Source organism: Rhipicephalus microplus, chromosome 5 (assembly GCF_043290135.1).
Source record: "Rhipicephalus microplus isolate Deutch F79 chromosome 5, USDA_Rmic, whole genome shotgun sequence".
NCBI classification, from domain to species: domain Eukaryota; kingdom Metazoa; phylum Arthropoda; class Arachnida; order Ixodida; family Ixodidae; genus Rhipicephalus; species Rhipicephalus microplus.
In genome coordinates this window covers 164,490,190-164,517,693 of record NC_134704.1, presented here as the reverse complement: position 1 = coordinate 164,517,693, position 27,504 = coordinate 164,490,190, and the positions used below count along the sequence as shown (strand labels likewise).

The 27,504-nt window shown below is 46.1% G+C and overlaps 8 non-coding genes across 8 annotated transcripts; all 8 read left to right on the top strand.

Moving 5' to 3' along the window:
- The first annotated feature begins 2,646 nt into the window (after positions 1–2,646).
- On the top strand, positions 2,647–2,718 carry TRNAW-CCA (transfer RNA tryptophan (anticodon CCA)). Its single transcript has one exon. It is a non-coding gene; the product is annotated as a tRNA-Trp (tRNA).
- A 2,271-nt stretch (positions 2,719–4,989) lies between these two features.
- TRNAW-CCA (transfer RNA tryptophan (anticodon CCA)) lies at positions 4,990–5,061 on the top strand. Its single transcript has one exon. It is a non-coding gene; the product is annotated as a tRNA-Trp (tRNA).
- Positions 5,062–11,175: 6,114 nt separating this feature from the next.
- Positions 11,176–11,247, top strand: TRNAW-CCA (transfer RNA tryptophan (anticodon CCA)). The gene has a single exon. It is a non-coding gene; the product is annotated as a tRNA-Trp (tRNA).
- Positions 11,248–11,388: 141 nt separating this feature from the next.
- TRNAW-CCA (transfer RNA tryptophan (anticodon CCA)) lies at positions 11,389–11,460 on the top strand. Its single transcript has one exon. It is a non-coding gene; the product is annotated as a tRNA-Trp (tRNA).
- Positions 11,461–12,025: 565 nt separating this feature from the next.
- Positions 12,026–12,097, top strand: TRNAW-CCA (transfer RNA tryptophan (anticodon CCA)). Its single transcript has one exon. It is a non-coding gene; the product is annotated as a tRNA-Trp (tRNA).
- Positions 12,098–12,241: 144 nt separating this feature from the next.
- Positions 12,242–12,313, top strand: TRNAW-CCA (transfer RNA tryptophan (anticodon CCA)). The gene has a single exon. It is a non-coding gene; the product is annotated as a tRNA-Trp (tRNA).
- Positions 12,314–22,146: 9,833 nt separating this feature from the next.
- TRNAW-CCA (transfer RNA tryptophan (anticodon CCA)) lies at positions 22,147–22,218 on the top strand. Its single transcript has one exon. It is a non-coding gene; the product is annotated as a tRNA-Trp (tRNA).
- Positions 22,219–26,389: 4,171 nt separating this feature from the next.
- TRNAW-CCA (transfer RNA tryptophan (anticodon CCA)) lies at positions 26,390–26,461 on the top strand. Its single transcript has one exon. It is a non-coding gene; the product is annotated as a tRNA-Trp (tRNA).
- Positions 26,462–27,504: the final 1,043 nt, after the last annotated feature.

Genomic DNA, 27,504 nt, shown 5'->3' with positions numbered 1-27,504 from the left:
TACAATTACTTGTTCTTTATTTGGAATTCATCGACAGAAGGCCGAGCAAAACATGCTACCACGTTTGTGCGAACGGCTACCCTAAGCGGACACGGTGGCGCAACGGTAGCGCGTCTGACTCCATTTCAGAAGGTTGCGTGTTCGAGTCATGTCCGGGTCAAATTATCTTTTTTAATATTTTCATCTGTCTATCTACTTATTTGTCTGTCTACAATGACTTGTCTCTTTATCTGTGCTGCATCGACAGAAGGCCGAGCAAAACATGCTACGGCGTGTGTGCGACCGGCTACACTAAGTGGACTTGATGGCGAAACGGTAGCACGTCTGACTCCAGATCAGAAGTTCGCGTGTTCGAATCACGTCCGTATTAAGTTCTTTTTTTATTATTTTCATCTATCTGTCTTTCTACTTATTTGTCTGTCTACAATGACTTGTCTCTTCACCTGTGCTTCATCGATAGAAGGCCGAGCAAAACATGCTACCACGTGTGTGCGAACAGCCACCCTAAGTGGACTCGGTGGCGAACTAGTAACGCGTCCGACTCCAGATCAGAAGGTTGCGTGTTCGAGTCATGTCCGGGTCAAATTATCTTTTTTAATATTTTCATCTGTCTATCTACTTATTTGTCTGTCTACAATGACTTGTCTCTTTATCTGTGCTGCATCGACAGAAGGCCGAGCAAAACATGCTACCGCGTGTGTGCAAACGGCTACCTTAAGCGGACTCGATGGTGCAACTTTAGCACGTCTGACTCCAGATCAGAAGGTTGCGTGTTCGAATCACGTCCGTGTTAAGTTCTCTTTTTTATTATTTTCATCTATCTGTCTATCTACTCTTTTGTCTGTCTACCATGATTTGTCTCTTTACCTTTGCTTCATCGACAGAAGGCCAAGCAAAACATGCTACCGCGTGTGTGCGAACGCCTACACTAAGTGGACTCGGTGGCGATACGGTAGCACGTCTGACTTCAGATAACATGGTTGCGTGTTCGAATCACGTGTAGGTCAAATTCTCTTTTTTATTATTTTCAACTATCTGCCTATCTATTTATTTGTCTGTCTACAATGACTTGCCTCTTTACCTGTGTTTCATCGACAGAAGGCCGAGCAAAACATGCTACCGCGTGTGTGCGAAGGGCTACCCTATAAACGAACTCAGTGGCGCAACGGTACCACGGCTTACTCCAGATCAGAAGGTTGTGTGTTCGAATCACGTCCGGGTCAAATTCTCTTTTTTAATATATACATTTATCTGTCTATCTACTTATTTGTCTGTCTACAATGACTTGTCCTTTTACCTGTGCTTCATCGACACAAGGCCGACCAAAACATGCTACCGCGTGTGTGCGAACGGCTAGACTAAGTGGACTCGGTGGCGACACGGTAGCATGTCTGACTCCAGATCAGAAGGTTGCGTGTTCGAATCACGTCCGGGTCAAGTTCTCTTTTTTATTTTTTTCATCCATCTGTCTATCTACTTATTTGTCTGGCTACATTGACTTGTCTCTTTACCTGTGCTTCATCGACAGGAGGCCGAACAAAACATGCTACCACGTGTGTGCGAACAGCCACCCTAAGCGGACTTGGTGGCGAACCGGTAGCGCGTCTGACACCAGATCAGAAAGTTGCGTGTTCGAATGACGTCCGTATCAAATTTTCTTTTTTATTATTTTCATCTGTCTATCTACTTATTTGTCTGTCTACAATGACTTGTCTCTTTACCTGTGTTTCATCGACAGAAGGCCGAGCAAAACATGCTACCGCGTGTGTGAAAACGGCTATACTGAGCGGACTCGGTGGCGACACGGTAGCACGTCTGACTCCATATCAGAAGGTTGCGTGTTCGAATAACGTCCAGGTCAAGTTTTCTTTTTTATTATTTTCATCTATCTGTCTATCTACTTATTTGTCTGCCTACAATGACTTGTCTCTTTACCTGTGCTTCATCGACAGAAGGCCGAGCAAAACATGCTACCGCGTGTGTGCGAAGGGAAAACCTATAAGCGGACTTGGTGGCGCAACGGTACCACGTCTGACTCCAGATCAGAACGTTGTGTGTTCGAATCACGTTTGAGTCAAATTTTCTTTTTATTATTTTTATCTATCTGAATATCTACTTATTTGTCTGTCTACAATTACTTGTTCTTTATTTGGGATTCATCGACAGAAGGCCGAGCAAAACATGCTACCACGTTTGTGCGAACGGCTACCCTAAGCGGACTCGGTGGCGCAACGGTAGCGCGTCTGACTCTAGTTCAGAAGGTCGCGTGTTCGAATCACGTCCGGGTCAAGTTGTCTTTTTTATTATTTTCATCTATCTGTCTATCTACTTATTTGTCTCTCTACAATGACTTGTCTTTTTACCTGTGCTTCATCGACAGAAGGCCGAGCAAAACATGCTACCGCGTGTGTGCGAAGGGAAACCCTATAAGCGGACTTGGTGGCGCAACAATACCACGTCTGACTCCAGATCAGAACGTTGTGTGTTCGAAGCACGTTTGAGTCAAATTTTCTTTTTATTATTTTCATCTATCTGAATATCTACTTATTTGTCTGTCTACAATGACTTGTCCCTTTACTTGGGATTCATCGACGGAAGGCCGAGCAAAACATGCTACCACGTTTGTGCGAACAGCTGCCCTAAGCGGACGCGGTGGCGCAACGGTAGCGCGTCTGACTCCAGATCAGAAGGTTGCGTGTTCGAATCACGCCTGGGTCAAATTCTCTTTTTTATTATTTTCAACTATCTGTCTATCTACTTATTTGTTTCTCTACAATGACTTGTCTCTTTACTTGGGATTCATCGACGGAAGGCCGAGCAAAACATGCTACCGCGTGTGTGCGAACGGCTACCCTAAGCGGACTCGGTGGCGCAACTTTAGCGCGTCATACTCCAGATCAGAAGGTTGCGTGTTCGAGCCATGTGCGGGTCAAATTCTCTCTTTTTTGTTATTTTTATCTGTCTATCTACCCATTTGTCATTCTACAATGACTTGTCTCTTTACCTTTGCTTCATCAACAGACGGCCGAGCAAAACATGCTTCCGCGTTTTTGCGAACGGCTACCTTAAGCGGACTCGGTGGTGCAACTTTAGCACGTCTGAATCCAGATCAGAAGGTTGCGTGTTCTAATCACATCCGGGTCAAATTCTCTTTTTATGAGTTTCATCTATCTGTTTATCTACTTCTTTGTCCTTCTACAATGACTTGTATCTTTACCTGTGCTTCGTCGACAGAAGGCCGTGCAAAACATGCTACCGCGTGCGTGCGAACGGCGACTCTAAACGGACTCGGTGGCGCTACGGTAGCACGTCTGACTCCATATCAGAATGTTGCGTGTTCGGATCACGTCCGGGTGAAGTTCTCTTTTTTATTATTTTCATCTATCTGTCTATCTACTTATTTGTCTGTCTACAATGACTTGTCTCTTTACTTGTGCTTCATCGACAGAAGGCCGAGCAAAACATGCTACCGCCTTTGTGCGAAGGGCAACCCTATAAGCGGACTTGGTGGCGCAACGGTAACACGTCTGACTTCAGATCAGAAGGTTGTGTGTTCGAATCACGTTTGGGTCCAATTCTCTTTTTAATATTTTCATCTATCTTAATATCTACTTATTTGTCTGTCTACAATGACTTGTCCCTTTAATTGGGATTCATCGACGGAAGGCCGAGCAAAACATGCTACCACGTTTGTGCGAACGGCTGCCCTAAGCGGACGCGGAGGCGCAACGTTAGCGCGTCTGACTCCAGATCAGAAGGTTGCGTGTTCGAATCACGTCCGGGTAAAATTCTCTTTTTAATATATACATCTATCTGTCTATCTACTTATTTGTCTGTCTACAATGACTTGTCCCTTTACCTGTGCTTCATCGACACAAGGCCGAGCAAAACATGCTACCGCGTGTGTGAAAACGGCTACACTAAGTGACTCGGCGGCGACACGGTAGCACGTCTGACTCCATATCAGAAGGTTGCGTGTTCGAATAACGTCCGGGTCAAGTTCTCTTTTTTATTATTTTCATCTATCTGTCTATCTTCTTATTTGTCTGTCTACAATGACTTGTCTCTTTACCTGTGCTTCATCGACAGAAGGCCGGGCAAAACATGCTACCGCGTGTGTGCGAGGGAAATCCTATAAGCGGACTTGGTGGCGCAACGGTACCACGCCTGACTCCAGATCAGAAAGTTGTGTGTTCGAATCACGTTTGAGTCAAATTTTCTTTTTACTATTTTCATCTATCTGAATATCTACCTATTTGTCTGTCTACAATTACTTGTCCCTTTATTTGGGATACATCGACAGAAGGCCGAGCTAAACATGCTACCACGTTTTTTCGAACAGCCACCCTAAGCGCACTCGGTGGCAAACTAGTGGCGCGTCCGACTCCAGATCAGAAGGTTGCGTGTTCGAGTCACGTCCAGGTCAAATTATCTTTTTTATTATTTTCATCTGTATATCTACTTATTTGTCTGTCTACAATGACTTGTCTCTTTATCTTTGCTGCATCGACAGAAGGCCGAGCAAAACATGCGACGGCGTGTGTACGACCGGCTACACTAAGTGGACTCGGTGGTGAAACGGTAGCACGTCTGACTCCAGATCAGAAGTTCGCGTGTTCTAATCACGTCCGTGTTAAGTTCTTTTTTTATTATTTTCATCTATCTGTCTCTCTACTTATTTGTCTGTCTACAATGACTTGTCTCTTCACCTGTGTTTCATCAATAGAAGACCAAGCAAAACATGCTACCACGTGAGTGCGAACGGCTACCCGAAGCGGACTTGGTGGCGCAACGGTACCACGTCTGACTCCAGATCAGAAGGTTGTGTGTTCGAATCACGTTTGAGTCAAATTTTCTTTTTATTATTTTCGTCTGTCTGAATATATACTTATTTGTCTGTCTACAATTACTTGTTCTTTATTTGCGATTCATCGACAGAAGGCCGAGCAAAACATGCTACCACGTTTGTGCGAACGGCTACCCTAAGCGGACTCGGTGGCGCAACGGTAGCGCGTCTGACTCCAGATCAGAAGGTCGCCTGTTCGAATCACGTCTGCGTCAAATTCTCTTTTTTTATTATTTTTATCTGTTCTTCTACCTATTTGTCATTCTACAATGACTTGTCTCTTTACCTGTGCTTCATCGACAGAAGGCCGAGCAAAACATGCTACGGCGTGTGTGCAACCGGCTACACTAAGAGGAATTATTGGCGAAACTGTAGCACGTCTGACTCCAGATCAGAAGTTCGCGTGTTCGAATAACGTCCGTGTTAAGTTCTTTTTTTATTATTTTCATCTATTTGTCTATCTACTTATTTGTCTGTCTACAATGACTTGTCTCTTCACCTGTGCTTCATCGATAGAAGGCCGAGCAAAACATGCTACCACGTGTGTGCGAACAGCCACCCTAAGCGGACTCGGTGGCGAGCTATTAGCGCGCCCGACTCCAGATCAGAAGGTTGCGTGTTCGAGTCACGTCCGGGTCAAATTATCTTTTTTAATATTTTCACCAGTCTATCTACTTAATTGTCTGTCTACAATGACTTGTCTCTTTACCTGTGCTTCACCGACAGAAGGCCATGCGAAACATGCTACCACGTCTGTGCGAACGGCTACCCTAAGCGGACTCGGTGGCGCAACTTTAGCACGTCTTACTCCAGATCAGAAGGTTGCGTGTTCTAATCACGTCCGGGTGAAATTTTCTTTTTGATATTTTTATCTATCTGTCTATCTACTTATTTGTCTGTCTACAATGACTTGTCTCTTTACCTTCGCTTCATCGATAGAAGGCCCACCAAAACATTCTACCACGTGTGTGCGAACGGCAACCCTAAGCGGACTCTGTGGCGAACCAGTAGCGCGTCTGACACCAGATCAGAAAGTTGCGTGTTCGAATGACGTCCGGATCAAATTCTCTTTTTTATTATTTTCATCTGTCTGTCTACTTATTTGTCTGTCTACAATGACTTGTCTCTTTACATCTGCTTCATCGACAGAAGGCCGAGCAAAACTTGCTACCGCGTGTGTGCGAACGCCCACACTAAGTGGACTTGGTGGCGAAACGGTAGCACGTCTGACTCCAGATCACATAGTTGCGTGTTCGAATCACGTCTGGGTAAAATTCTCTTTTTTATTATTTTCAACTATCTGTCTATCTACTTATTTGTCTTTCTACAATGACTTGCCTCTTTACCTGTGTTCAATCGACAGAAGGCCGAGCAAAACATGCTACCGCGTTTGTGCGAAGGGCAACCCTATAAGCGGACTTGGTGGCGCATTCCACTTCGGGCCGCGATAGCGAGCGGACGCGTTTGGAATGGGCTCCGTCGGAGCGGTATCAGCGGCCATTTCTGGCCGCGGAAACAGGGTGATAGCTGCCTCGGATAACGAGTATCGCGTTGTTCTGCCTAGTCTGCCTTCAGGACGTCTGGTTTTGAATACTGTTTTTGTGCACGCGGATGTGAGGGCACGGCCCTACCGTGTAGAAGACTTCAGGGATACGCTGAGTGATTTGAAACTGCTCTCCGAGGTTACGGCCTTGGGGGCGATTCAAATGAATCACGTTTGGGCCGTCACGTTCAAATGTGCCGAAGGTGCGAAGAGGCTGCTGGAAAAAGCGGAAGTGAAAGTGAAGGGCCAGCGTTGCCTCCTCATCGATCCATCGAACCAGGAGCTTCGATTGAAGCTGCACTGGCTCTTGCCTACCGTACCGGACGACGACGTGCGAGCGGCCTTCCTGAACTATGGCAGAGTGACGGACATTATCAAGGAACGGTGGAAGGTCAGTGGTGTGACTGACAAGGCATCAACGACGCGAAATGTGACGATGACACTTAAGGCGGGAGTCAAGCCAGAATATTTACCCCATCAAATAAGGATTGCTGGTGAGCTGGCTCTTGTGGTGGTGCCGGGAAGGGCACCGCTATGCCTTCGTTGCCAGTGCACTGGACACATTCGTCGGGACTGTAAGGTACCACGGTGCACGTTGTGTCATCGTTTTGGACACAACGAGTCGGAATGCGTGCGTACCTACGCCAGTGTTGCAGGGCCCGTGGGAAGCGACGACACTTCGGAGCTCCTAATGGACGAAGCAGATTCCGAGGCAGCAGCGAGAGTGGAGGCAGAAAGTGCCACGATGGACAGCGTGCCAGCTGAGCAAATCTCAGGTGAGAGTGCTCTCGTAAAGTCGACGAACCTCGAAGCCGAAGATACATTGTTGGTGAAAAATGATTCCTCGGAAGCACTGCAGACGCAGGAGGACAAAAGCAACGTGACAGAGGAGGTCAACAGGGAAGTAGTGGAGGAAATGGAGATTTCCAAGGAGGGCACCACGACGAATAAGCGATCACACGAAGGCGCCGAGGGAGAGAGCGAATCTACCGACCCAAGCAGTCGCGATGAACCTCCAGCAAAAGCAACCCCTGTACGTCGACAGACAGTGCGGCCACGGCCGAACATCACACAGGATCGGAGGCTGACGGCGACGACGAAGCCGCCGCCACCGCCCCCGGTCACGTAGCAGTAAGCTGTGTAAGCCCCGACCTATGTCGCGGGCCCCAAGGTCTTGTGTAGACAGGAGCGTAAGCCCATACTCTGGGTTTCTATTAATAATTATTCAAATGGCGCTGCCAGATAAATCCTTGCGATTTGCTACAATCAATGTTCGAGGGCTTGCGGCGAGGAGAAAACAACGGCAGTTGTATAGACTGGTGATCGAACATGATTTAGACATCATTGCCATACAAGAAACCAAAATTGGAAGTGATGATGAGACCAGGAGTACGGTGCTACCTTTCATGTCAATGTACTACGCGGGTGTGAGTCACGCCATAGGGCAATCCGCGGGGTGCGTTCTTTTTGTGCGCCAACACCCAGGCCTTGAAGTGAGGGGCGTGAGGTAAGATTTGGCGGGGCGCATGGTTTTGTGTGATTTTCGTTATGGTTCAGTTGAATGGCGAGTGATATGCCTTTATGCTCCTAATTTGCTCGACGAACGAAGACATTTCTTCGAGAGTGTTAGAAATTACTGCAACGTCGAAAGGAACCTGGTACTGATGGGGGACTTTAATTGTGTACTGGCAGCGCGTGATAAATCAAGTGGTACAGCGTATAGAGACGCCAGCACGGCTGAGCTTCGCGAATTAATTGATGAATACGGGCTTGAGGATGTGGCGGACTGCTTGGAGTGCGACCGCATTGTGCGTTTCACGCATTTCCAAGCAGCCAGCCACGCCCGACTGGACAGAGTGTATGTTCCGCCTGAATTGATAGCACTTGCGCAAGAATATCGTGTGCAGTCGGTGTCATTCAGTGACCACTGTCTAGTCATGTTCGATGTTAATAAGAAAGCGAAAAACCGAAATAAGTTTGCGTGGGAATTATGGAAACTTAATGCTAAAATTTTGGAGGATGAGGTTTTCTGTGAGAAAGTGTTAGCCCTGCTCGAAGAGATAAATAACCAGACAAACACAACAATATGTGAGAAATGGGAAACATTTAGGCAAACAGCTAAACTGAAGGCACTTGAACGAGTCAGCGCTTTAAAGCACGAAAAGAATAAGTACGAGGAAAACCTGCGGCAAAGCTTGCAAATGCTAACTTATGAAGAAAGCCTATCGCCTGGACGTTCGAAGACGACATTAACACACTGAAGCAAAAACTTGAGCAGGCTGATATCGAACGCTATCGGGGGGCGTTGGTGCCAGCTAGAGTAGAAGCAACGATAACAGGCCAGGCGCAAACTAAACGAGCCTTCGCAAAGGAAAAAAAGTGGGCCCGCCGGAACGAGATTCACGAAGTGGAACAAGACGGTGTTATCTTATATGATCAGAGCGGCATCGAACACGTGTTCACAGCGTTCTACAGAAAGCTGTTCGCGCGTTGCCCGGTGGACGCAGAGGGTTTCGAGACAGAATTCATGCCTTTAATGCCAAAGATTGACGATAGCTCAAAGGAAATGTTAGAGCGCCGTATTACGGCCGATGAGATTGCGGTGGCGATAGACGATTTGAAACGTGGGAAATCTCCCGGGCCCGACGGGCTAGGAGCCGATTTTTATAAGGCGTTCAAGTGCGAAGTAGCCCCTATACTGGCTGCAATTTTAGACGATGCATATGAGCGCAAACGACTACCACCTTCATTCCTGTCCACACACACAGTTCTTATCCCGAAAACAGATGATCGCGACACATTAAAGCGGGTAACAGCATATCGCCCTATCAGCTTAGCGAACGTCGACTATAAGATATTCATGAAAGTGTTGGCTAAAAGACTGCAAACAGTAGTGAAAGATATAGTTGGACCACACCAGACGTGCGGTATCAAGGAACGAACCATTTTCACGAACATTCATACGGCGAGAAGCATACTAGAGTGTTGTGACGTATTGTGCAAGAAGGTCGCAATGCTCCAGTTGGATCTGGAAAAGGCGTTCGACAGGGTACCGCACGACATACTATTTGCCATTCTGGAGTACGTGAACGTAGGATCTGTTATCACGGAAGGTGTCGCAATGGCGTACAGGGGTTGCACGACAAGGTTGATAATAAATAAGTCAGTAGGAGAGCTTATCGAAGTGCAGCGGTCGGTGCGCCAGGGGTGCCCACTATCGCCGTTACTTTTCGCTTTATATATTGAGCCCTTGTGCCTCAGCGTAATACGGGCTAACTGTATCAATGGCTTTAAAATGCAGCAAGCGGAGGTAAAACTACTCGCTTATGCGGACGACATCGCGGTGTTTTGTGGGGACCACGCCAGTATCATGAAAACTGTGGAAATTGTGAAGCGTTATTGTGTTACTAGTGGCAGTGCAGTTAACTGGGACAAGAGCCTCGGAATCTGGCATGGAGCATGGATAATGAAACCCAGTACCTTTGCCAACATTCAATGGATTTCCACTCCCACGAAATACCTAGGCGTTCCTTTAGAGTTTTGCCGGGACAGTGAACCCTACTGGCAGAACCAAGTTGCGGAAATGCGTGGAAGGACTGAGAGGACAAAGGGCTCGGAATTGTCTATGTTTGCACGTACCACGGCGTGTAATGTGTTTTTCATTACTAAACTTTGGTATGTGTTGAGTGTTTTGCACTGCTCACGCATTAACATACAAAAGCTCCACAGAATTCTGGCTGTTTTTATTTGGGGATCGAGTTGGGAGAGGACAGGCCGCACCAACTTGTTCCGACGTGTACGTCATGGAGGTCTTAGCCTGTTGCACTTATTCCTGAGGCAAATAGTGAACCGGTTCTGCTTCCTTAGGGATGTGAAGGACCCCTTTTTTTTTGCGCACTGTATTACAGCTCAGACTTTGCAAACTTGTGCCGGACTTTGTGGTATCCACCGAATGTATTGAAGGCGGGGTTTTCGGTTTTTTGAAGGAGGTTGTGATGGCTTATAAGTTCTTGCGTGCTCGATTCTCATGCGAATATCTGGCGGGAGTGAAACGAAGGAAGCTATACAAAGATCTTGTGGATATACTACACCCCGTGCCTTTGTATCGCACAATATATAGTGCCAAGTCTGGAAGTGATGTCCTGAAGCGTGTCAAACATATGTATGTAGCTCCAGGAGCCAAGTCCTTTTTCTTCAGATTGCACACCGGGACACTAGAGTTAAAAACATGGCTACAGGAAAAAGGAATGTATGTACCATGGGGAGTGCACTGTTTTTTATCCAGAAAGCCTGAAACCATTGAGCACGTCTTCTTAGAATGCTGGGAAGGCGTGTTCTTCTGGGATATATTACAAAGAACGCTAAAAAAGACCTCCCTTTAGACCCACAAGGAATTCGTTTCCTAACTGTGGACAACGAAGAAGGTGTCCCGTTTGATGCTGTTATGCTACTGGGTTTGCACTGCATATGGAAGACCTGCATGGCCGCACGACATGTAGATATAGATGCAAGATCGGCACAAGAGTACTTCCGCGAATCAGTGGGCAGGTTCCTGGAAGCACATAAATCTTTAGATCCGATACCTGAATGGGTATCGAGGATCGAGCCACTCATGAACATGAGACGATTTTAGTCATTACACGCCAGCCAAAGTTTGGTGTCTCCTTTTACCCATGCCCATTTATGTATCTATGTCTTATGTGCCTTGCATTATTACTTGTGTTCCCTGACTGTATTTGTGTTTCTATGTGTACGTCTAAGCAGGCAATAAAGAAAAAAAAAAGCGGACTTGGTGGCGCAACGGTAACACGTCTGACTCCAGATCAGAAGGTTGTGTGTTCGAATCACGTTTAGGTCAAATTCTCTTTTTATTATTTTCATCTATCTGAATATCTACTTATTTGTCTGTCTACAATGACTTGTCCCTTTACTTGGGATTCATCGACGGAAGGCCGAGCAACACATGCTACCACGTTTGTGCGAACAGCTGCCCTAAGCGGACACGGTGGCGCAACGGTAGCGCGTCTGACTCCAGATCAGAAGGTTGCGTGTTCGAATCACGCCTGGGTCAAATTCTCTTTTTTATTATTTTCAACTATCTGTCTATCTACTTATTTGTTTCTCTACAATGACTTGTCTCTTTACTTGGGATTCATCGACGGAAGGCCGAGCAAAACATGCTACCGCGTGTGTGCGAACGGCTACCCTAAGCGGACTCGGTGGCGCAACTTTAGCGCGTCATACTCCAGATCAGAAGGTTGCGTGTTCGAGCCATGTGCGGGTCAAATTCTCTTTTTTGTTATCTTTATCTGTCTATCTACCCATTTGTCATTCTACAATGACTTGTCTCTTTACCTTTGCTTCATCGACAGACGGCCGAGCAAAACATGCTTCCGCGTGTGTGCGAACGGCTACCTTAAGCGGACTCGGTGGTGCAACTTTAGCACGTCTGACTCCAGATCAGAAGGTTGTGTGTTCGAATCACGTTTGATTCAAATTTTCTTTTTATGAGTTTCATCTATCTGTTTATCTACTTATTTGTCCTTCTACAATGACTTGTCCCTTTAGCTGTGCTTCGTCGATAGAACGCCGTGCAAAACATGCTACCGCGTGTGTGCGAACGGCGACTCTAAACGGACTCGGTGGCGCAACGGTAGCACGTCTGACTCCATATCAGAAGGTTGCGTGTTCGGATCACGTCCGGGTCAAGTTCTCTTTTTTATTATTTTCATCTATCTGTCTATCTACTTATTTGTCTGTCTACAATGACTTGTCTCTTTACTTGTGCTTCATCGACAGAAGGCCGAGAAAAACATGCTACCGCCTTTGTGCGAAGGGCAACCCTATAAGCGGACTTGGTGGCGCAACGGTAACACGTCTGACTCCAGATCAGAAGGTTGTGTGTTCGAATCACGTTTGAGTCAAATTCTCTTTTTAATATTTTCATCTATCTGAATATCTACTTATTTGTCTGTCTACAATGACTTGTCCCTTTAATTGGGATTCATCGACGGAAGGCCGAGCAAAACATGCTACCACGTTTGTGCGAACGGCTGCCCTAAGCGGACGCGGAGGCGCAACGTTAGCGCGTCTGACTCCAGATCAGAAGGTTGCGTGTTCGAATCACGTCCGGGTAAAATTCTCTTTTTAATATATACATCTATTTGTCTATCTACTTATTTGTCTGTCTACAATGACTTGTCCCTTTACCTGTGCTTCATCGACACAAGGCCGAGCAAAACATGGTACCGCGTGTGTGAAAACGGCTACACTAAGTGGACTCGGTGGCGACACGGTAGCACGTCTGACTCCATATCAGAAGGTTGCGTGTTCGAATAACGTCCGGGTCAAGTTCTCTTTTTTATTATTTTCATCTATCTGTCTATCTACTTATTTGTCTGTCTACAATGACTTGTCTCTTTACCTGTGCTTCATCGACAGAAGGCCGAGCAAAACATGCTACCGCGTGTGTGCGAGGGAAATCCTATAAGCGGACTTGGTGGCGCAACGGTACCACGTCTGACTCCAGATCAGAAGGTTGTGTGTTCGAATCACGTTTGAGTCAAATTTTCTTTTTACTATTTTCATCTATCTGAATATCTACCTATTTGTCTGTCTACAATTACTTGTCCCTTTATTTGGGATACGGCGACAGAAGGCCGAGCAAAACATGCTACCACGTTTGTGCGAACAGCCACCCTAAGTGCACTCGGTGGCGAACTAGTGGCGCGTCCGACTCCATATCAGAAGGTTGCGTGTTCGAGTCACGTCCAGGTCAAATTATCTTTTTATTATTTTCATCTGTATATCTACTTATTTGTCTGTCTACAATGACTTGTCTCTTTATCTTTGCTGCATCGACAGAAGGCCGAGCAAAACATGCTACGGCGTGTGTACGACCGGCTACACTAAGTGGACTCGGTGGCGAAACGGTAGCACGTCTGACTCCAGATCAGAAGTTCGCGTGTTCTAATCACGTCCGTGTTAAGTTCTTTTTTTATTATTTTCATCTATCTGTCTCTCTACTTATTTGTCTGTCTACAATGACTTGTCTCTTCACCTGTGTTTCATCGATAGAAGACCGAGCAAAACATGCTACCACGCGTGTGTAACGGCTACCCTAAGTGCACTCGGTGGCGATACGGTAGCACGTCTGACTCCAGATCAGAAGGTTGCGTGTTCGAATCACGTCCGTGTTAAGTTCTTTTTTTATTATTTTCATCTATCTGTCTATGTACTCTTTTGTCTGTCTACAATGACTTGTCTCTTCACCTTTGCTTCATCGACAGAAGGCCGAGCAAACATGCTTCCGCGTGTGTGCGAACGGCTACCCTAAGCGGACTCTGTGGCGAACCGGTAGCGTGTCTGACACCAGATCAGAGAGTTGCGTGTTCGAATGAAGTCCGGGTCAAATTCTCTTTTTTATTATTTTCATCTGTCTATCTACTTATTTGTCTGTCTACAATGACTTGCCTCTTTACCTGTGCTTCATCGACAGAAGGCCGAGCAAAACATGCTACCGCGTGTGTGCGAACGCCTACACTAATGTTGAATTCCAATGGCGGAGTGGGTGCAGCCGACCGACTCCGCGAGCGAGCACTCTACTCTGGCGTTGTGCAAATCCTCCAAATCCGCCATCGGAACACAATTCGCCCTGCTGGAGCAAGGCGGAAGCTGCCGTGTTACCCAGGATACCTTGCGCGTGGTCTTTTCCGCTGTCTGTTTACCACGTGGCTTACCAGCATCGCCGCATCGTTCGTTTGCTTGTTCAGCGCTATTCACCTGTGTGAAATGGATATCACGCCAAGTGTGCAGCAGCTATTGTCCACGATGTCTGCGATGGTGACCACACAGTATGCGGAGAACATGGTAAGTGTCTCCTCAATTTCAACACTGTGCTGTAATTGTAAGTTGAATGCAACACACGTGTTGGGTGGAGCGATTGTCTGCACACGCTATGTTCATGTTGCAACGTTGCTCTACTGCTGATGCGATCATGTCACTGAAACGCTTCGCATGCGTCATACCGTTGTTCGTTTGCCTGTGTCCGTAGACAACGAAAACCTTCACCACATTGATTGCACAAACACCGCTGTAAATATACAGCAAAAAGTAAACGTGCGCGTGACGCCGCTCTTCTTGCACGGAACGGCGTCATTAGTAAGAAGCGACTTCCTATCACTTTAGAATGTAGCCACACGAATAGAAACGAACCGCGTTGGTGACAAGCGTGTTTGGTATAAGGGCAATTGGACCGATCGCCCAAAACAATTGTTTTCTGCCCCCTACTCCGCTCCCGCGGCGAATCTCCCGATTTCAGAAATCCCTAGGTTGGCAGGTACGCATTTGCGGCGAGATACCTCCAATTTAACCCCCAGGAAGTTTTAGCTGCAGAGGTAGCAGCGTGTGTGCATGTTCTGCTATCTAATGGGTTGGCAATGTTACCAAGTTCAGGACATTGAGCACATCCAAATTAGGAATCGGTCTCAGTCCACAGAAATTACGTTGCTTTTCCTGGAGTGTCACTGCCTGTTTCAGGCCTGAAAGATCCTGCTTCATTTTGATGAACATTCAGCTGATCAGAAACTCTGTGCATCATGATGAGAGTGTGTAATTCAATCAAGAATGTGCACAATGTGTTGAGCTATTGTTGAAGAACTTGTATGCCACCATGTATGCTTACGTGAAATTGTTATTCAAGATTTTGTGTCGTGATGAGATAGCATAGCAAACATAGAGTTACTGTTTTGTGAAGCTGTGTTAGGAAGCCTCACATGGCTTAGCTTAAGTGCATACATAGTTGCATGAAATTCACATGGTGCTTCAATGTACAGCAATTTGTGTCACAGAACACAAATCGGTCGTTATGTCGCTTCATGTATACCAGCTGTATGAATAACAATGCATTTGGTTTTTCCATTCACAGTGCCAGAACACAGCCAAATGAGCGAGCAACGCAGTGAGTCCATTTATTTATTTATTTAGAGAAAACTGCAGGCCCATTTAGAGGCCCTAGCAGGAGAGGATACAAATGCATTCAAGTAATGAATTATACATGATATATACAGTTAGATCAGTGCAAAGAACACCAAGCACTGTAACGACAAAATCAAAGTAGAAAAATCGATATCAAGACAAACTAAAACAGGTTGTTGTTTCTATATGCCTATAAGCTCTACATTATTACCAACACAGCAGAATACCCCAACTCTCTAACAACTGTGTCGGGTGACGTGCAACTGGTAACGTCTGTACAAATGTCTCAAGCACTTTTTTTTTCAGGTACAGGCTGTGAGTGGACGGCGGGAGAAACAAAGCTGTTGCTCGAGTACTACCAGCAGTATTTTTCCCAAATAGGGCCGATGAAGAAATTTTAAAATAAAAAGGCAATGTGTTGCCAAAATAGCGGCCGACATTACAGAGGTTGTCGGGGTCCCTAAAACAGGTGACCAGTGCTGCAGCCGCTACAAAACAGTCATGCGACGAAAAAGAAGCGCTGCAGCACATAACAGCAAATCGGGGAATTCTCCTTGCGACGTTCCTTTTGAAGATGACATAGCCAAAATACGCTGGCTAGATGACAGCCTTCAGCCAGAAGAGCTCAGGGACAGCTCTGGAATAGTCTCCATAAAAAGACCGCCCAGACAAGCGTCGACGAGCCAATCGTCGACAAGCCAAGCATCGGGGAGCCAGGAGCTGACAAGCCAAGGTTCAACTAGCCAGGAGTCTACCAACACAACGAAGGAGCCTGAGCCCAAAAAGTCGAAACCCTCGGCTTCTAGATTACTGGAAATGAATCACTTCTTTGATGAAATGAGGAAAATTCAGGAAGAAAAAGACAATAAACGAACTGAACGCGAGAATGAAAGAAGGAAGCGTCATGAAGAGAGGCAAGAGCGGAAGGAGCGCATTCGGCAAGAAAAAGCAAAACAGCACGAAGAAAAAATGAAGCTTTTGAGCCGCTTTCTTGGCCTAGACAATGAATAATTTCAGTGGCCTAAAATACTATTAGCTAGTTGAAATAAAATGTGCAGTGCAAAACATGTGTTTGTGTATATAAAGGGGGCTGCGCATTGGTGCACACACACAGCCTCCAAACTACTGTGGGGAACTAAAGGGCCAGTTCAGACAAAACAGAGAATTATGGTGTTATTTCCCACAATCACTTTGCAGGAGCTTGGTCAATACCTTTGCACGCTTAATTTCGCCAAGCTTGTGCAAAGCTCGCTCCTCATCAGTTTTATCACTGTGGTTATCTGTGCAGTTCTCCCACTGAATAGCATTGGGTGCTCCATCATCATCATTATCATCATCTGGCTCTTCATCACCGTAATCGATGCACAAGTTATGAAGGATAAAGCAGCTTATAATAAACTTATTGAGCCAGGGGATAGTGTCAACTCCAGGTACATGAGCTGCCAGAAGCGCTTCTTGAGTGTGCTGAATGCATTTTCAATGAGCACTCGTGTGCCTGAAAACTTAAAATTGAAGCTTTTTTGTTGCTTATTCATTGCACCGTAATCCCTGTATGGTGTCAACAGGTACTCCCGCAGCGGATATGCTGCGTCCCCTAATATATGATAACGGCCCTGACATACTGAAGCTATGTTCTTTGAAAGAGGCGATAAGCTAAACACATGAGAATCATGCATTTTGCTGGCGGTTCCAGTGAACTCATCGAGGAAGCGCCTCTTGTGGTCACAGACGGCTTGCAGCGTTAGTGAAAGGTAATGGTGCCTGTTGCAGTATGTGGAGGCAACCTTGTTGGCTGGGCACTGTATCTTGACATACGATCCATCTATACAGCCAATAACAGCAGGCATTCCAGACAACTGCAAGCAAGTTGTACTCTTCTAATGAGTGATATAATCCATGCCTGAGCAAGAAATGAGCATTTGCGAGGAGTTTTAACAGGAAATACTGGTGATCAAGCCCATTAACTCACAATCACAGCATACGCTTCATGACTCAGCACAATATATTTTATGGTAAAGATTCAAAATGCAAACCAAATTCAACTTTAAGAACTATTTAAGATAACATACATTGCTGTCCACACCATATACTACACGTTTTCTTGCTATCCAACTCTCTTTTTACAATGGTAAAATGGGAGAGAAAACAAAACAAAGCCTGCATATGTTTTTTTTCCTAAAGGGAGCTGAAGTACGTAATTGCAATTTAATTCTTAAATTTAAAACCAAACCTCATCCATATTGTATCGTACATCTGACAAGAAATGACAAAGCATGCAGCATCATCCGCATGCAAGGAATCGACTGTGACTGCAGGAGAGACATAAGTTGAATGTTTCGAACACAACTGGATGAAGCTCGGTATTATCATCACGACCTATCACATTTTTCTAGTCCCACCTCAGCTTAAAATTGAGCTTGAAATAACCCACAATAAAATGTGCACTCGTGTTTGTGATATGATCAACATAGCTTGGCCGGCCAATATTATTGGTCCTCACAGTAAATAAAATCAAAGCAAAGCTTCTCAAAACTGCTAGTGAGGTTCTTCAAGTCTGCGTGAAACTTGATCACCGATGGGCCCAGCGTCATCAGAAACTGCGCTACTCTCTGAAGAACTCTGTACACGGTGCTTTCTGACATGTCGAAACGGCTTGCCACGTCTCGCATGCAGGTTTTGTTGGCCGCGTACCTGCGCAGGGGGATTACAGGTACCCGAAAGAAAAAAAAACAGCTTCAGATCACACTGCACTGTACGCAACAGGCTCATAGTCAAATGCGTTCTTGTGCAGGCATCGTTCAAAGAAAAAGAAAGGGGGGGTGAAGGTGGGGAGGTGTAACTAACCAGATAAATGTCAAGACATGCGTTTCCGCGGATTTCGCTTGAACTCCTCCGTGTGTGCTCGAATGGCACATTGTCGAGACAGCAAACTCCGCGAACAACTTTTCGGCCACAGGTCGAGCCAGCCTAAAGTGCCTCCGGAACTGCTCAAGAAAAGAAACAAACGAAAACACCACAACGTGTTAAACCTTGAGCATAATGCTTTCCTTCTTTTTTTCTATTTCTTTACCTCGTGGCCCGAGTACTGCCGAACGACGTCCTCGATGAAACCGACGACTTTGGGCCTCTTCGCGGGAATGCGGAACAACTTGTTAAATTCCCGCTCGTAAGCGCAAGCTTTAGCGTCGCTGTCGCTGTCCGACGAATCACTCGTGTCAGTACTTGAGCTTTCCGACTCAGAGCTGTCGCTATCGAGTAGCAGAAGCATTGCCGCGTGCTTTGCCGAGGTAGCCGAGCCGTCCATGCCGTCCGCCATTATCAACACAACTCGCGCCGCGCCAGCCGCGCCAGCCGCGCCCCCAAGCAGGCAAACGTGTTAAAGGAAATGCGTCACGCTGAGTTCCGGTCCACTCCACCGATTTCGGCAGAGCAGTTTTTCCTGCTCCACGGAGGGACTCCCGCTCTGAATCCACTCCGGCTCTCTCATTGGAACATTTGACTCTCGCTCTCACTCTGTCATTGGAACACACTTGCTCTGAAAGGAGCAGAAAAACTTGCTCCGACTCCGCCATTGAAATTCAACATAAGTGGACTCGGTGGTGATACGGTAGCACGTCTGACTCCAGATCACATGGTTGCGTGTTCGAATCACGTCTGGGTCAAATTCTCTTTTCTATTATTTTCAACTATCTGCCAATCTACTTATTTGTCTGTCTACAACGACTTGCCTCTTTACCTGTGTTTCACCGACAGAAGGCCGAGCAAAACATGCTACCGCGTGTGTGCGAACGGCTACCTTAAGCGGACTTGGTGGTACAACTTTAGCGCGTCATACTCCAGATCAGAAGGTTGCGTGTTCGAGCCATGTGTGGGTCAATTTCTCTTTTTTGTTATTTTTATCTGTCTATCTACCCATTTGTCATTCTACAATGACTGGTTTCTTTACCTGTGGTTCATCGACAGAAGGACCAGCAAAACATGCCACCGTGTGTGTGCGAACGGCTGCGCTCAGTGGACTCGGTGGCGCAACTTTAGCACGTCTGACTCCAGATCAGAAGGTTGCGTGTTCTAATCACGTCCGGGTCAAATTCTCTTTTTATTATTTTCATCTATCAGCCTATCTACTTATTTGTCTGTCTGCAATGACTTGTCCCTTTACCTGTGCTTCATCGACAGAAGGCCGAGCAAAACATGCTACCGCGTGTGTGCGAACGGCTACCCTAAGCGGACTCGGTGGCGCAACCTTAGCACGTCTGACTCCAGATCAGAAGGTAGCGTGTTCTAATCACGTCCGTGTCAAATTCTCTTTTTGTTATTTTCATCCATCTGTCTATCTACTTATTTGTCCTTCTACAGTGACTTGTTCATTACCTGTGCTTCGTCGACAGAAGGCCGTGCAAAACATGCTACCGCGTGTGTGCGAACGGCTACCCTAAGCGGACTCGGTGGCGCAACCTTAGCACGTCCGACTCCAGATCAGAAGGTTGCGTGTTCTAATCACGTCCGTGTCAAATTCTCTTTTTGTTATTTTCATCTATCTGTCTATCTACCTATTTGTCCTTCTACAGTGAGTTGTTCTTTACCTGTGCTTCGTCGACAGAAGGCCGTGCCAAACCTGCTACCGCATTTGTGCGAACGGCCACCCTAAATGGACTCGGTGGCGCAACGGTAGCCCGTCTGACGCCAGATAAGAAGGTTGCGTGTTCGAATCACGTCCACGTCAAATTCTCTTTTTTATCATTTTCATCTGTCAATCTACTTATTTGTCTGTCTACAATGACTTGTCTCTTTACCTGAGCTGCATCGACAGAAGGACGAAGAAACCTTCTACCACGTCAGTGCGAACGGCTACACTAAGTGGACTCGGTGGTGACACGGTAGCACGTCAGACTCCAGATCAAAAGGTTACGGGTTCGAATCACGTCCGGGTCAAGTTCTCTTTTCTTACTATTTTCATCTATTTGTCTATCTACTTAATTTTCTGCCTACAATGACTCTTCTCTTTAGCTGTGCTTCATCGACAGAAGGCTGAGCAAAACATGCTACCACGTTTGTGCGAACGGCTACTCTAAACGGACGCGCTGGCGACACGCTAGCACGTCTGACTCCAGATCAGAAGGTTGCGGGGTCGAATCACGTCCGGGTTAAGTTCTCGTTTTTACTATTTTCATTATCTGTCTATCTACTTATTTGTCTGTCTACATTGACTTGTCTCTTTACCTGTGCTTCATCGACAGGAGGCCGAACAAAACATGCTACCGCGTGTGTGCGAAGGGCAACCCTATAAACGGACTCAGTGGCGACACGGTAGCATGTCTGACTCCAGATCAGAAGGTTGCGTGTTCGAATCACGTCCGGGTCAAGTTCTCTTTTTTATTTTTTTTATCTATCTGTCTATCTACTTATTTGTCTGTCTACATTGACTTGTCTCTTTACCTGTGCTTCATCGACAGGAGGCCGAACAAAACATGCTACCGCGTGTGTGCAAAGGGCTACCCTATAAACGGACTCAGTGGTGCAACGGTACCACGGGTGACTCCAGATCAGAAGGATGTGTGTTCGAATCACGTCCGGGTCAAATTCTCTTTTTAATATTTTCATCTATCTGTCTATCTACTCTTTTGTCTCTCTACAATGACTTGTCTTTTTACCTGGGATTCATCGACAGAAGGCCGAGAAAAACATGCTACCACGCGTGTACGAACGGCTACACTATGCGGACTCTGGGCGAACCGGTAGCGCGTCAGACACCAGATCAGAAAGTTGCGTGTTCGAATGACGTCCGGATCAAATTTTCTTTCTTATTAGTTTCATCTGTCTATCTACTTATTTGTCTGTCTCCAATGACTTGTCTCTTTACCTGTGTTTCATCGACAGAAGACCGAGCAAAACATGCTACCGCGTGTGTGCAAACGGCTACCTTAAGCAGACTCGGTGGTGCAACTTTAGCATGTCTGACTCCAGATCAGAAAGTTGCGTGTTCGAATAACGTCCGGGTCAAGTTCTCTTTTTTATTATTTTCATCTTTCTGTCTATCTACATATTTGTCTGTCTACAATGACTTGTCTCTTCACCTGTGCTTCATCGACAGAAAGCCGAGCAAAACATGCTACCGCGTGTGTGCGAAGGGAAATCCTATAATCGGACTTGGTGGCGCAACGGTACCACGTCTGACTCCAGATCAGAAGGTTGTGTGTTCGAATCACGTTTGAGTCAAACTTTCTTTTTATTATTTTCATCTATCTGAATATCTACTTATTTGTCTGTCTACAATTACTTGTCCCTTTATTTGGGATTCATCGACAGAATGCCGAGCAAAACATGCTACCACGTTTGTGCGAACGGCTACCCTAAGCGGACTCGGTGGCGAACTGGTAGCGCGTCCGAATCCAGATCAGAAGGTTTCGTGTTCGAACCGCGTGCGGGTCAAATTCTCTTTTTTATTATTTTCATCTATCTGTCTATCTACTCTTTTGTCTGTCTACAATGACTTGTCCCTTTACCAGTGCTTCACCGACAGAAGGCCATGCGAAACATGCTACCACGTGTGTGCGAACGGCTACCTTAAGCGGACTCGGTGGTGCAACTTTAGCACGTCTGACTCCAATTCAGAAGGTTGCGTGTTCTAATCACATCCGGGTCAAATTCTCTTTTTATGATTTTCATCTATCTGTTTATATACTTATTTGTCCTACAATGACTTGTTCCTTTACCTGTGCTTCGTCGACAGAAGGCCGTGCAAAACATGCTACCGCGTGTGTGCGAACGGCGACCCTAAACGGACTCGGTGGCGCAACGGTAGCACGTCTGACTCCATATCAGAAGGTTGCGTGTTCGAATCACGTCCGGGTCAAGTTCTCTTTTTTATTATTTTCATCTATCTGTCTACCTACTTATTTGTCTGTCTACAATGACTTGTCTCTTTACTTGTGCTTCATCGACAGAAGGCCGAGCAAAATATGCTACCGCGTTTGTGCGAAGGGCCACCCTATAGGCGGACTTGGTGGTGCAAAGGTAACACGTCTGAATCGAGATCAGAAGTTCTAATCACGTCCGGGTCAAATTCTCTTTTTATTATTTTCATCTATCTGTCTATATACTTATTTATCTGTCTGCGATGACTTGTCCCTTTACCTGTGCTTCATCGACAGAAGGCCGAGCAAAACATGCTACCGCGTGTGTGCGAACGGCTACCCTAAGCGGACTCGGTGGCGCAACTTTAGCGCGTCATACTCCAGATCAAAAGGTTGCGTGTTCGAGCTATGTGCGGGTCTAATTCTCTTTTTTGTTATTTTTATCTGTCTATCTACCCATTTGTCATTCTACAATGACTGGTCTCTTTACCTTTGGTTCATCGACAGAAGGCCGAGCAAGACATGCTACCGCGTTTGTGCGAACGGCTGCGCTCAGTGGACTCACTGGCGCAACTTTAGCACGTCTGACTTCAGATCAGAAGGTTGCGTGTTCTAATCACGCCCGGGTCAAATTCTCTTTTTATTATTTTCATCTATCTGTCTATCTACTTATTTGTCTGTCTGCAATGACTTGTCCCTTTACCTGTGCTTCATCGACAGAAGGCCGAGCAAAACATGATACCGCGTGTGTGCGAACGGCTACCCTAAGCGGACTAGGTGGCGCAACTTTAGCACGTCTGACTCCAGATCAGATGTTTGCGTGTTCTGATCACGTCCGTGTCAAATTATCTTGTTATTTTTTTCATCTAACTGTCTATCTACTTATTTGTCCTTCTACAATGACTTGTTCTTTACCTGTGCTTCGTCGACAGAAGGCCGTGCAAAACCTGCTACCGCATGTGTGCGAACGGCCACCCTAAATGGACTCGGTGGCGCAACGGTAGCCCGTCTGACGCCAGAACAGAAGGTTGCGTGTTCGAATCACGTCCACGTCAAATTCTCTTTTTTATCATTTTCATCTGTCAATCTACTTATTTGTCTGTCTACAATGACTTGTCTCTTTACCTGAGCTGCATCGACAGAAGGACGAAGAAACCTTCTTACACGTGAATGTGAACGGCTACCCTAAACGGACCCGTTGGCGACACGCTAGTACGTCTGCCTCCAGATCAGAAGGTTGCGGGTTCGAATCACGTCCGGGTTAAGTTCTCTTCTTTACTATTTTCATTATCTGTCTATCTACTTAGTTGTCTGTCTACATTCACTTGTCTCTTTACCTGTGCTTCATCGATAGAGGCCGAACAAAACATGCTACCGCGTGTGTGCGAAGGGCTACCCTATAAACGGACTCAGTGGTGCAACGGTACCAAGGCTGACTCCAGATCACAAGGATGTGTGTTCGAATCACGTCCGGGCCAAATTCTCTTTTTAATATTTTCATCTATCTGTCTAACTACTTTTTTGTCTCTCTACAATGACTTGTCTCTTTACCTGGGATTCATCGACAGAAGGCCGAGAAAAACATGCTACCACGCGTGTACGAACGGCTACACTAAGCGGACTCTGTGGCGAACCGGTAGCGCGTCTGACACCAGATCAGAAAGTTGCGTGTTCGAATGACGTCCAGACCAAATTCTCTTTCTTATTAGTTTCATCTGTCTATCTACTTATTTGTATGTCTCCAATGACTTGTCTCTTTACCTGTGTTTCATCGACAGAAGGCTTAGCAAAACATGCTACCGCGTGTGTGCGAAAAGCCACCCTAAGCGGACTCGGTGGCGATCTAGTAGCGCGTCCGACTCCAGATCAGAAGGTTGCGTGTTCGAGTCACGTCCTGGTCAAATTATCTTTTTTAGTATTTTCATCTGTCTATCTACTTATTTGTCTGTCTACAATGACTTGTCTCTTTATCTGTGCTGCATCGACAGAAGGCCGAGCAAAACATGCTACCACGTGTGTGCGAAGGGCTACACTAAGTGGACTCGGTGGCGACACGGTAGCACGTCTCACTCCAGATCAGAAGGTCTCGTGTTCGAATCACGTCCGGGTCAAGTTCTCTTTTTTACTATTTTCATCTATCTGTCTATCTACTTATTTGTCTGTCTACAGTGACTCTTCTCTTCAGCTGTGCTTCATCGACAGAAGGCCAGGCAAAACATGCTACCATGTGTGTGTAACGGCTACCCTAAGCGGACTCGGTGGCGAACTGGTAGCGCGTCCGAATCCAGATCAGAAGGTTTCGTGTTCGAACCGCGTGCGGGTCAAATTCTCTTTTTTATTATTTTCATCTATCTGTCTATCTACTTATTTGTCCTTCTACAGTGACTTGTTCATTATCTGTGCTTCGTCGACAGAAGGCCGTGCAAAACATGCTACCGCGTGTGTGCGAACGGCTACCCTAAGCGGACTCGGTGGCGCAACCTTAGCACGTCCGACTCCAGATCAGAAGGTTGCGTGTTATAATCACGTCCGTGTCAAATTCTCTTTTTGTTATTTTCATCTATCTGTCTATCTACCTATTTGTCCTTCTACAGTGAGTTGTTCTTTACCTGTGCTTCGTCGACAGAAGGCCGTGCAAAACCTGCTACCGCATTTGTGCGAACGGCCACCCTAAATGGACTCGGTGGCGCAACGGTAGCCCGTCTGACAACAGATCAGAAGGTTGCGTGTTCGAATCACGTCCACGTCAAATTCTCTTTTTTATCATTTTCATCTGTCAATCTACTTATTTGTCTGTCTACAATGACTTGTCTCTTTACCTGAGCTGCATCGACAGAAGGACGAAGAAACCTTCTACCACGTCAGTGCGAACGGCTACACTAAGTGGACTCGGTGCTGACGCGGTAGCACGTCAGACTCCAGATCAAAAGGTTGCGGGTTCGAATCACGTCCGGGTCAAGTTCTCTTTTCTTACTATTTTCATCTATTTGTCTATCTACTTAATTTTCTGCCTACAATGACTCTTCTCTTTAGCTGTGCTTCATCGACAGAAGGCTGAGCAAAACATGCTACCACGTTTGTGCGAACGGCTACTCCAAACGGACGCGTTGGCGACACGCTAGCACGTCTGACTCCAGATCAGAAGGTTGCGGGGTCGAATCACGTCCGGGTTAAGTTCTCGTTTTTACTATTTTTATTATCTGTCTATCTACTTATTTGTCTGTCTACATTGACTTGTCTCTTTACCTGTGCTTCATCGACAGGAGGCCGAACAAAACATGCTACCGCGTGTGTGCGAAGGGCAACCCTATAAACGGACTCAGTGGCGACACGGTAGCATGTCTGACTCCAGATAGAAGGTTGCGTGTTCGAATCACGTCCGCGTCAAGTTCTCTTTTTTATTTTTTTTCATCTATCTGTCTATCTACTCATTTGTCTGTCTACATTGACTTGTCTCTTTACCTGTGCTTCATCGACAGGAGGCCGAACAAAACATGCTACCGCGTGTGTGCAAAGGGCTACCCTATAAACGGACTTAGTGGTGCAACGGTACCACGGGTGACTCCAGATCAGAAGGATGTGTGTTCGAATCACGTCCGGGTCAAATTCTCTTTTTAATATTTTCATCTATCTGTCTATCTACTCTTTTGTCTCTCTACAATGACTTGTCTTTTTACCTGGGATTCATCGACAGAAGGCCGAGAAAAACATGCTACCACGCGTGTACGAACGGCTACACTAAGCGGACTCTGTGGCGAACCGGTAGCGCGTCAGACACCAGATCAGAAAGTTGCGTGTTCGAATGACGTCCGGATCAAATTTTCTTTCTTATTAGTTTCATCTGTCTATCTACATATTTGTCTGTCTACAATGACTTGTCTCTTCACCTGTGCTTCATCGACAGAAAGCCGAGCAAAACATGCTACCGCGCGTGTGCGAAGGGAAATCCTATAATCGGACTTAATGGCGCAACGGTACCACGTCTGACTCCAGATCAGAAGGTTGTGTGTTCGAATCACGTTTGAGTGAAACTTTCTTTTTATTATTTTCATCTATCTGAATATCTACTTATTTGTCTGTCTACAATTACTTGTCCCTTTATTTGGGATTCATCGACAGAATGCCGAGCAAAACATGCTACCACGTTTGTGCGAACGGCTACCCTAAGCGGACTCGGTGGCGCAACGGTAGCGCGTCTGACTCCAGATCAGATGGTCGCGTGTTCAAATCACGTCTTTGTCAAATTCTCTTTTTTATTAATTTCATCTGTATATCTACTTATTTGTTATTCTACAATGACTTGTCTCTTTACCTGTGCTTCATCGACAGAAGGCCGAGAAAACATGCCACGGCGTGTGTGCGACCGGCTACACTAAGTGGACTTGATGGCGAAATGGTAGCACGTCTGACTCCAGATCAGATGTTCGCGTGTTCGAATCACGTCCGTGTTAAGTTCTTTTTTATTATTTTCATCTATCTGTCTATCTACTTATTTGTCTGTCTACAATGACTTGTCTCTTCACCTGTGCTTCATCGATAGAAGGCCGAGCAAAACATGCTACCACGTGTGTGCGAAAAGCCACCCTAAGCGGACTCGGTGGCGATCTAGTAGCGCGTCCGACTCCAGATCAGAAGGTTGCGTGTTCGAGTCACGTCCGGGTCAAATTATCTTTTTAGTATTTTCATCTGTCTATCTACTTATTTGTTTGTCTACAATGACTTGTCTCTTTATCTGTGTTGCATCGACAGAAGGCCGAGCAAAACATGCTACCACGTGTGTGCGAAGGGCTACACTAAGTGGACTCGGTGGCGACACGGTAGCATGTCTCACTCCAGATCAGAAGGTCTCGTGTTCGAATCACGTCCGGGTCAAGTTCTCTTTTTTACTATTTTCATCTATCTGTCTATCTACTTATTTGTCTGTCTACAGTGACTCTTCTCTTCAGCTGTGCTTCATCGACAGAAGGCCAGGCAAAACATGCTACCATGTGTGTGTAACGGCAACCCTAAGCGGACTCGGTGGCGAACTGGTAGCGCGTCCGAATCCAGATCAGAAGGTTTCGTGTTCGAACCGCGTGCGGGTCAAATTCTCTTTTTTATTATTTTCATCTATCTGTCTATCTACTCTTTTGTCTGTCTACAATGACTTGTCTCTTGACCAGTGCTTCTCCGACAGAAGGCCATGCGAAACATGCTACCACGTGTGTGCGAACGGCTACCTTAAGCGGACTCGGTGGTGCAACTTTAGCACGTCTGACTCCAGATCAGAAGGTTGCGTGTTCTAA